Here is an 11,115-nt window from a genome sequence, read left to right as displayed (position 1 = left end):
TACCAAAAATAGTTTTCTAAAATAATTGTATCCTTCTACCAGCTGTGTAAGAGAATTCCAGTTGTTAATTCTTGATATTGTCAAGAATTTTAATTTTAGCCATTCTGATGATGTCTCATTGTGGTTTTATCTTATTTTTTATGCATAGGCAAAATACTTTTTGTTTAAAAAGATGGCTCCCCCTGCCAATTTTAAACTTTTTTCCCCCCTTCCCAAATGACCTAATGACTTGTTAGCCTGATGCCTAATCAACAAAATCCAAGGTGGCTGTGTGGATTTCTACTTGGTAGCCTCAATACCGTTCTTGCAACCCAGCATTCACACATGCGTAATGAGTTTATTCAAAAGTAGTCTATTCTGGCCTGGGCGCAGTAGCTCAGACCTGTAATCCCAGCACTTTGGGAGGCTGAGGCAGGCGGATTACAAGGTCAAGAGATCAAGACCATCCTGGCCAACATGGTGAAACCGTGTCTCTACTAAATAAAATTAACCAGATGTGGTGGCATGTGCCTGTAGTCCCAGCTACTTGGGAGGCTGAGGCAGGAGAATTGCTTGAACCTGGGAGGCAGAGGTTGCAGTGAACTAAGATTGCATCACTATGCTCCAGCCTGGCGACGGACTAAGAATCTGTCTAAAAAATAAAAAAGTCTGTTCTGTTTCTTCCTCTTTTGGGATAGGGGCTCAGAACTGGGGGTCCGGGCCACGTGGTCTGCAATCCAGAGGAACCCCTTTCCTACCTTCCCACCCCAGAGCCAGGTCTTCTGTCTTTTGTTAATTTTTCTTGTTGCTGACACCTGTTTAAATTTTTTTTTTGCACAGATGGGGGGTCTCCTGATGTTGCCCAGGCTGGCCTCGAACTCCTCAAGAGATTCTCCCGCCTTGACCTCTCAAACTGCTGGGATTAGAAACATGAACCACCTTGCCTGGCTTGGCCCCTGTTTAAGGCTGCCTGATGGGCTAAGGCCTGTGGAGCCTTACTACTGATAAGTTGTTTGCGTGACTGCTGGGGGACAGATTTACAGAGTTCTGTGAGTCTATTCTGATCTTGTTCTGTTTGGTCAGGAGCAGGAGCCAGTGTGTTTTCACTGATTGGGTGGAACCCGGAACCCCCAGGGTCTTTTAAGTTGTTTTCTTCTGATTCTTGGTTCTTTTGGGAAGAGGCAAGCTGATTTAAGTTTCCTTCTACCTTGGGATGCAGCGGTGCATTGAGCTGAGTTTCAAAAGATGACGGCAGCTGCATTACTCCTAAAAGTCCACCCATCTTTACATCAAGAATCTTCCTCTATCTTCTGCAACCTCTGCTGCTGATACCCAGGCAAACAGGGTCTGGAGTGGACCTTAAAAAAAAAAAAAAAAAAAAAAAAGAATCTTCCTGGTAACAGCTCCATAGCAGAGTCCTATAGCAGTGCACATCCACCACTGTCCCTGATACATTCCTGCTCTGCTGGAGCTGCACATCTGGACGCTGACATCTGCAATTTTGAGGGGCTTCTAGTGCTCTCACTATCACCACATTCATGAGTCCAAATTGGTCTCCCCCAACATACTTAAGACAAACCTCTGGAAGCCAGGCCTCTGTCCCAGAATTCTGAATCTACCATGATTTTACAAACTAAGTATCAGGAGGTATTGACTCTGCTTCTCCTTTGGTGACATCTTCAACAAAGGACATAGAGGGCACACTGATGTTTGGGCTATCAAAGTCACAATAGGCACCAGTTGCTGCTTGCAGGTTCCAGCTGGTCGTGTCTAGGAAGAAGGTGCCCTCAGCAGAGTTCAACTGGAAGCCAAGCAGCCCCTGGAACTCAGAGATGAGCATGTCCTTGTTGGTGGTGCCCAAGCAGCCGAACTTCTGCACCAGCCCCGGGTCCAGGCCCACTCAGCCGCTCACTCGCGCTCGTACTCTCTGCTTCCCCAGCACCACCACGCAGCCTCTGGCTTCTTATTGTGGCTTTTAGTACATATGTGGCTTAGTACACATTTCCATCACTGCTGTCAATATTGAGTACTTTTCACTTGCTTATTGACCATTTAGAGATTCTCTTTTTGCAATACAGTTGGTGCTCTGAATCCACAGATCCGACCAACTGCAGATTGGAAATATTCAGAAAAAATAAATAAATAAAAATGACAATACAACAATAAAAAATAATACAAATAAAAACAATACAGTATAACAACTATTTACATAGCATTTACATTGTACTAGGTATTATAAGTAATCTAGAGATAATTTCATGTATGTGGAAGGATGTGTATAGGTTATATGCAAATACTACATCATTTTATATAAGGAACTTGAGTATCTGTGGATTTTGATATCCACGGGTCCTGGAACCAATCCCTGGCAGATACCAAGGAATGATTGTACTTACTCAAGTCTTTTTTTTTCTTTTGATATGAGGTTGTCTTTATGTTTTCTTATTAACATTTAAATTTCTTTATTTTTTGGCTGGGCACAGTGGCTCAAACCTGTAATCCCAGCACTTTGGGAGGCCGAGGCGGGTGGATCACCTGAGGTCAGGAGTTTGAGATCAGCCTGACCAATATGGTGAAACACTGTCTCTACTAAAAATATGAAAATTAGCCAGGCATGGTGGTGGGCGCCTGTAATCCCAGCTACACTGGAGGCTGAGGCAGGAGGATTGCTTGAACCTGGGAGGCAGAGGTTGCAGTGAGCCAAGATTCCACCACTGCACTCCAGCCTGGGTGACAGAGTGAGACTCCATCTCAAATAAATAAATAAATAAATAAAGTTCTTTATTTTTATTTTTTATTATTGTTTTTTGAGATAGTGTCTCGCTCTGCCAGCCAGTCTGGAGTGCAGTGGTGCAATCATGGCTCACTGCAGCCTTGACCTCTTGGGTTCAAACAATCCTCCCACCTCAGCCTCCCAAGTACTACATGTACACCACCACACCTGGCTAATTTTTGTATTTTTTGTAAAGATGGGGTCTTGCCATGTGGCCTAGGCTTGAAGTTCTTTATGTTTTCTGAATATGAGTTCTGTTTTGATTATAAGTGTTGCAAATATCTTCTCCTATTCTGTGGTTTGCTTTCATACTCATTTTTAAACAGCCTTATTAAGATATCATTCACATGCCATACAATTCACTCATGTAAGTATACAACTCAGTGGCTTTCAGTATATTCACTGTTACGGAACCATCACCATGATCAATTTTAGAATGTTTTCATCACCTCCAAAACAAACCCCACACTCCTTAATCATCACCCACCCCCAACCCACCCATTACTTCCAGGCCTAGGCAAACATGAATCTACTTTCTGGCTCTATAGATTTGCCTATTTTATTTCATTTTATTTTATTTTATAGACAAGGTCTCCCTCTGTCACCAGGCTGGAGTGCAGTGGCATGATCATGGCTCACGGCAGTCTCCTGGGCTCAAGTGATCCTCTCACCTCAGCCTCCCAAGAAGCTGGGACTACAGGTGTGCACCACCATACTCAGTTAATTTTTTTTTTTCATTTTTGCAGAGGTGGGGTCTCTCAGTGTTGATCAGGCTGGTCTCAAACTCCTGGCCTCAAGTGATCCTCCTGCCTTGGCATCCCAAAGTGCTAGGATTATAAGCATGAGCCACAGCTCCAGCCTCTTTCCAGCTCCTCATTAGGACACACATTGTTACTGTAAACCTTATGAGCCTTGGAAAGACAGGTTTTTTGGGAAGTGGGGAGGGAAGGTGTATCCATAGCAATCATGGGGATTGTTATGTCATGGGAAGTATGTGCTCTTCATTTCACTAAGTACTATCAGCCTTCTCTCCAGACGGCTGTACCACTTTGCACTTACATCAGCAGGACCTAAGGCTCTCCACCATATTTGCCAGAACTTGATAGCGTATGACTTCTGATTTTAGTGAAGAGGCATCTGTTGTTTTGATTTGCATTGTTCTCATTACTGGTGAGATCAAACCTCCCTTCAAATGCTCACTAGCCAGGTATGTTTCCCCTTCAGTGAGTTGTCTATGAAATCCCTTGTCCATTTAAAAATTGGGTTTTCTGGACAGGAGCAGTGGCTCACACCTGTAATCCTCGCACTTTGGGAAGCTGAGGCAGGTGGATCATCTGAGGTCAGGAGTTCGAGACCAGCCTGGCCAACATGATGAAACCCTGTCTCAACTAAAAATACAAAAAATTAGCTGGGCGTGATGGTGGGCACCTGTAATGCCAGCTACTAGGGAGCTTGAGGCAGGAGAATTGCTAAACCCAGGAGGCAGAGGTTGCAGTGAGCTGAGACTGCACCTCTGCACTTCAGCCTGGGCAACAGAGCGAGACTATCTCAAAAAAAAAAAAAAAAAAAAAAATTGGGTTTCCTTTTCTTCTCTTGCTGATTTGCAGGAGTTCTTGAATGTTCCAGCTATGACTCTCTTCTTGGCTTTGCACAAGCTTCTCCCAGACTGTCACTAGTCTGCTTGCGCTGTCTATGGGGCACTCTATTGAACTAGAGTGTTTTCAATGCTTAAATCTATTGATTTTTTTTTTAAATGCCCTTCAGCATTTTTTAAAAATCTTGTTTAAGAGATCCTCCCTGCCCCCAAGGTTGTAATCGTGAGCAACTACATTTTCTCCCAGTAATTTTGACCCCGGAACCTTTCTTCATATTCTCTGGACCCCAGGGTCTGTCATTAGCAAACTCCCCTGCATCTCCAGCCCTTGCTTTGGATACTCCCTTCACCTTCACCTTCTTGCTCTAAAAGAACCCCAAGTCTCCCTGTGGGCGTGGCTCCTGTGGCAGTCCTCTCAAATGGCTGCGGCCTTTTCTGTCATGCCCTTGAACCCAGGACTACTGACTGCACTCTATAGTACCTTGAGGTCAATTAGGAAAAGGCGTCTCTTCTGGTTGGCTGACTCCCAAGCACAAGGGCGGTGAGGGGAACATGAACTGTATTTCTGGCCCTCTCTCTGGAGCCCCCTGTGAAAGGTACATCCCTGCCTGTGTCCCCACCTGTGCCTCTGGTCTGAGAACTGGGTTAGACACCCTACTTCCCTCCACACAGGGTTCCTTCCACTCCCCCACCACCCAACACACACACACACACACACACACACACACACACACACACACATACACTCTGCTCATCTGAAACACATAAGATCAAGGCCGGGCTTGGTGGCTCATGCCTGTAATCCCAGCACTTTGGGAGGCCGAGGTGGGCTGATCACCTGAGGTCAAGAGTTCGAGACCAGCCTGGCCAACATGGTAAAACCCTGTCTCTACTAAAAATGCAAAAATTAGCCGGGCGTGGTGGTGGGTGCCTGTAATCCCAGCTACTTGGGAGGCTGAGGCAGGAGAATTCCTTGAACCCAGGAGGCTTAGGTTGCAGTGAGCTGAGATCGTGCCACTGCACCCCAGCCTGGGCAACAGAGCGAAATTCTATCTCAAAAAAAAAAAAAAAAAAAGGATCAGGCTAACTACTCATTTCCTCTTCTTATTACCATCTACCATCCTCAAAGTACCCTTACTCATTGAAATATTTAGCACCTCCTGTTGTACCATCTCTCTCTTTCTCCCTCCCACTTCTCCAGTGTTAATCTTGGTGATTTCACTTCCCATGTAGATAAAACATTCAACATGCTGGCTTCTTAGTTCTTTGCCTTTTTTACTTCCAAGGATTTCTTCCTCCGCTTCCACTTTAACCATTTTCTCCTGTGGTTTTTATCCAAGTCCTTGTCATCTTTTACCTTAAAAGACTCCTTTTTTAAGCTCTGCACTCTCTGTAAAACTCATATTGTATTATAAATTTATATTAAAAATTATGAGCCTATACAATTTTCTGCTTAAACTTTCTGGGTAAGATTTTAAAGAATAACATTTCTTGAATTACTATTGATAATAATATTAATGTATTATATTTTAATATTTACTTAATTTTATTTTTTTACAATCACATGCTTTGGGGATTTTGAAGAAAAACAATATTGAATTTAAAAATTTATCTGTTTATCCAAAGACTTGTGAATAATTGAAGTTCAACAGAATATTATCTGTGATAAAAAATAAATAATTTAATAGATAAATTAAATGTGTACTTTAAACTTTTTAAAAAATGCATCCATATCTAGGTATAAAACCTAAAAAGCAAAGGGAAAATTTTGTCCATATCTCAAAAGTGTATATTTTTATATATTCCAACCTGTTTTACTCATATAAAACTCCATCTACCAATAGGCATTTTCTCCTATGTTTCCCTAATGGTATATTAAGACTTTTATTTTTTCCTTTTAAAATAACTAGTGTTGTGTTAAATGATGCTAACAATGAAAAGGATCTAGACCTAGACACTGTAAATCAGTTCCAAGATATTTGAGCCTAAAAGAAAAGGAAAAAGAATTTATGGCTACTGCACAATCCCTACATGAACTCTAAGTCTATTTTTGTCTAATTGCAAAATACACTGATTCTTTCTCGAACTCAAAATGTTATTAGTTACTAGTAAAATAATTAATGTATTATAGGTTTGGATCTTATAATTTTGCCATGTGAAAGTGTAATTGTGTTTTAAAATTAAGGTTATTAAAGCTCTAAATAAGATAATAATTTAATATACTTTGCTATAACAATCTCTCTTATACATATGTGTGTATATGTGTGTTTGTTTTATATCTATAGAAAGAACTAACTTTATATTTTTATTTCTAATTTTTGGAACCCTTTATTTTTAAATTTATGTCATAAACCACCTTCATTTGCAAAGTTTCACATCCCATGTTACGTATGTATGATTGTGTACACATAGAAGAGGTGTACAGGAATAGGTGGAGCAGGACTAAAAAGAAACAACAAACAATGAACAGAAAAGCTCTGATAGTTCAGAAGTAGGGGAAAGATGAATGTGAAATTTATTGTTTTTAATTGAGACGGAGTCTCACTCTGTCACCCAGGGCTGGCATGCAGTGGTGTAATCTCAGCTCACTACAACCTCCACCTCCCAGGTTCAAGCGATTCTATTGCCTCTGCCTCCCGAGTAGCTGGGATTACAGGCATGAGCCACTGCACTCAGCCTGATATGGTTTGGCTGTGTCACCACCCAATTCACATCTTGAATTGTAACTCCCACAATTCCCATGTATTATGAGAGGAACCTGGTAGGAGGTAATTGAATCATGGGGGCAGGTCTTTCCCGTGCTATTCTCGTGATAGTGAATAGGTCTCATGAGATCTGATGGTTTTAAAAATGGGAGTTTCCCTGCACAAACTCTCTCTTTGCCTGCTACCATCCATGTAAGATGACTTGCTCTTCCTTGCCTTCTGCCATAATTGTGAGACTTCCCCAGCCACATGGAACTGTAAGTCCACTAAACCGCTTTCTTTTATAAATTGCCCAATCCCAGGTATGTCTTTATCAGCAGCGTGAAAACAGACTAATACACAGCCCAACAAGAATTCTTATGTTTGAATCTTGCACATTTAACCAACATTGAACCAGAGACAGGCTGATCCAAATTCATCCACGACTCTTGTACAGTATGGCCCATGTTTTCCACTGTGTCATAAAGGAGATAGGTAAAGGAGATTTCTTTTCACGTTAGCAGCTAGACTTGTCTGCCAAGTAAGGACTAGTAGCCAAAAACCTCTTCCAAGTATAAATTGTAGGTTATTGGAACACTATCACCTTCAAACTGAAAATAAACTCACGCACTTGGATCAAGCTACACAAGTGTTTCCTCAGTAGAATCAGGAATTATTACAAATACCTAGCACCAAGTACAGATACGCATTAGAAGGCTACCCAGGACAGTTATAATATTACATTTCATTATGAACTCACCAGTTCTATTATCAGGGATGATATTATATTTTATTTCAGGATAAAACAAACAAGTAACTACAGTTTTAATCAAGAGTTTTAGTTAAGTCTTTATAAAAGGACTTTATGAAAGCAAAAGGATAACACAATTAGATGCTGTCAACAAAAGACTTTTGAAAGATTTCCATCCCCCAGTTGGGATGCATTTGTCCTTTGATGGTATCAGGTCCACAAACTTCACTGGTCACATTATAAAGAGAATCTGCATCAGTAGGACTTTTAGAATACAAAGTAGGATTTTGATAAATAAACAGAACACATCTTTCACAGGAGCCTAATTTGGGTGGTCAGATGCTTTTTTGCTCAGTCAACAAAAAGATGGAATCCTCCTTCAGCAGGGTCAGGGTGAACCCCTTAGATATTCTCTGTAGATATTTATTAAATATAACCAGTTTAATTGATCTACTGAGCACACTCTTTCATGTGGTTTTGAGCATACTAAAAGGCTTTGTTTGAATATATTGATTATGTTTGAATATAATCACTATATTCGCAAGAGTCTTAAACCAGTCCCTGAGAACCCTGAGAGACACAATGTTCCTTAAAACAACACTGCAAATGTATTCACTATACGTGTTTTTTTCTTATGCTAAAAAATGGAAGAATTTGGAAACCACAAATAATAAATAAAATGATTACGTATAGGAGAGGAAGGAGACAGGATGGAATGGATGGGGTAGAAGCCATACTTCCTGGAATATACCTTGTTTTGTACATTTAACTCTAGAATTATGTGAATGTTTAACATAAGAGTAAAACAAACTGAAATCAACATGTATTGGTAATTTGTGTCTTTCTTTTTTCTTGATCAGTCTATCTAGAGGTTTATCAATTTTATTGATCTTTTCAGAGAACCAGCTTTTGGCATCATTGATTTTTCTCTAATGTTTGTTTGTTTCTTATTTGATTGATTTCCTCTCTTATCTTATTTCCTCCCCTCTGAGTTGAATTTGCCCTTCTTTTTCTAGTTACTTAAGATGGAAAGTTAATTTAAAAATTTTCTTCTTTTCTAATGCTAATAGTTGCACATCTATGAATTTCCCTCTAAGAATAGTGAGTCCCTATGTGTGTGTGTGCATGCTTGCTTGTGTGTGTCCCTATGTGTGTGTGTGCATGCTTGCTTGTGTGTGTGAGTGTGTGTGTGTTTGATGAGTTGTTTTTGGTTTTGGGTTTTTCTTTTTTTTGAGGCTAGGTCTGGCTCTCTTGCTCAGGCTGGAGTGCAGTGGTACAATCTCTGCTCACTATAACATCTGCCTCCTGGGCTCAAGGCATCCTTTCATCTCAACCCTCCAGGTAGCTGAGACTACAGAGGCACACCACCACACCCGGCTAATTTTTGTAGAGATGGGTTTCACCATGTTGTCCAGGCTGGTCTCGAACTCTTGAGCTCCAGTGATCCTCCCACCTCAGCCTCCCAAAGTGCTGGGATGACAGGTGTGGGCCACTACACCTGGCCTGTTTTTTGTTTTTATTTGTTTTTATTTTTTATTTATTTATTTTTTTTTGAGACGGAGTCTCGCTCTGTCGCCCAGGCTGGAGGGCGGTGGCCGGATCTCGGCTCACTGCAAGCTCCGCCTCCCGGGTTTAGGCCATTCTCCTGCCTCAGCCTCCCGAGTAGCTGGGACCACAGGCGCCGGCCACCTTGCCCGGCTAGTTTTTTTGTCTTTTTTAGTAGAGACGGGGTTTCACCGTGTTAGCCAGGATGGTCTTGATCTCCTGACCTCCTGATCCGCCCGCCTCGGCCTCCCAAAGTGCTGGGATTACAGGCTTGAGCCACCGCGCCCGGCCCTGTTTTTCGTTTTTAAATTACAAATTCAATTTCTTTAACAGATACACCAATATTCAGATTGCCTATTTCTTCTCAATCCCTTTGGTAATTTTTTTTTATTAAATGACTTTTCAAAGAATGCCAGGGTATTTAAAGAGGCCTGTCTATTCTGGATGGCTAGAACTCAAACATCCCTGAGCTCTCATGAACCTTGGGATAGTTAGGCTTATAGCTCTTTGATAGTGGTTCTTTGCCTGCCTTCCATATCTGAAAATGACGCATGTACATAGCTTTAAGGGCCTCTCCCAGGGCCTCTCAGTGGGCAAAGCTAAGGAATAAAGTGTATCTCTCTCTATATATGCATGTCTATGTTCCTTTTTATGTCTGTATTGAAAACCATGATTCACATAACACCTCCAGTTCCAGTCCAACCCCACAACGTACACTGTAGCTTTCCCCTTTCCATATTTGTAACTGCCTTCTCTGACAGTGAGAAACTCGGCTCTGTTGTCTTTGACATATTACATGATTTGATCAATTGCCTTATACGTAACCAGCCTCTGACTGCTGCCACCTCCCTCCCAGCCCCCATGTGGATGCCTTCCTCTGTCTCCCAGCAGAAGGATCACCTTCGCCACATGAAACTCTCCTCTCCCCTCGCCTCATGCCAGATTGTACTTGGCAGTCCCTTCACCCTGTTTAGACTCCAATGCCCCCCCATCAAGCTGTCCCCAGTGGGTACATCTCCTCACCCTGCTCATGCTCTCACTTTCCTTATACACTGCCTCACTTTTGTGGACTCTCAGCCCACTCGGGCTCTGATTCCCCAGGCCAAGCTGCCCCTCCATGGGCTCCCTGCTCTGCCTGTCCAGGTGTCAGCACTGAATTTTTCTGAAAGGGGAAGGCTATTATAATGTTTGATACGATTGGGTGTTAGGTTTCTTCCACTATATTTTTTAATTCATTATTTCCAATTAGTAGTAATTTTTGTATCTTAATCTTGTATCCAATGATATTGACAAACTCATATTCCTAGTTTTGGTATCTTTTTTTTTTTTTTTGAGACGCAGTCTCACTCTGTCTCCCAGGCTAGAGTGCAGTGGTATGATCTTGGCTCACGGCAACCTCCGCTTCCTGGGTTCAAGCAATTTTCCTGCATCAGCCACCCAAGTAGTTGGGATGACAGGCGTGTGCCACCATGCCTGGCTTATTTATTTATTTATTTATTTATTTATTTGAGACAGGGTCTTCCTCTGTGGCCCAGGCTGGAGTGCGGTGGCATGATCTCGGCTCACTCCAACCTCTGCCTCCCAGGTTCAAGTGATTCTCCTGCCTCAGCCTCCTGAGTAGCTGGGATTACAGGCATGTGCTACCACAGGCCGGCTAATTTTTGTATTTTTAGTAGAGATGGGGTTTCACCATATTGGTCAGGCTGGTCTTGAACTCCTGATGTCAGGTGATCTGCCTGCCTCAGCCTCCCAACGTGTTGGGATTATAGGCATGAGTCACTGTGCCCAG

General features: G+C 42.1%; 1 pseudogene; it reads right to left on the bottom strand.

Moving 5' to 3' along the window:
- Nucleotides 1–681: 681 nt before the first annotated feature.
- LOC104674359 lies at nucleotides 682–10,445 on the bottom strand (annotated as a pseudogene).
- Between the last annotated feature and the right edge of the window lie 670 nt (nucleotides 10,446–11,115).

Source organism: Rhinopithecus roxellana, chromosome 5 (genome assembly GCF_007565055.1).
Source record: "Rhinopithecus roxellana isolate Shanxi Qingling chromosome 5, ASM756505v1, whole genome shotgun sequence".
Classification (NCBI taxonomy): Eukaryota; Metazoa; Chordata; class Mammalia; order Primates; family Cercopithecidae; genus Rhinopithecus; species Rhinopithecus roxellana.
Note: the sequence above shows the minus strand (reverse complement) of the source record. Positions and strands in the feature narration are given on the sequence as shown.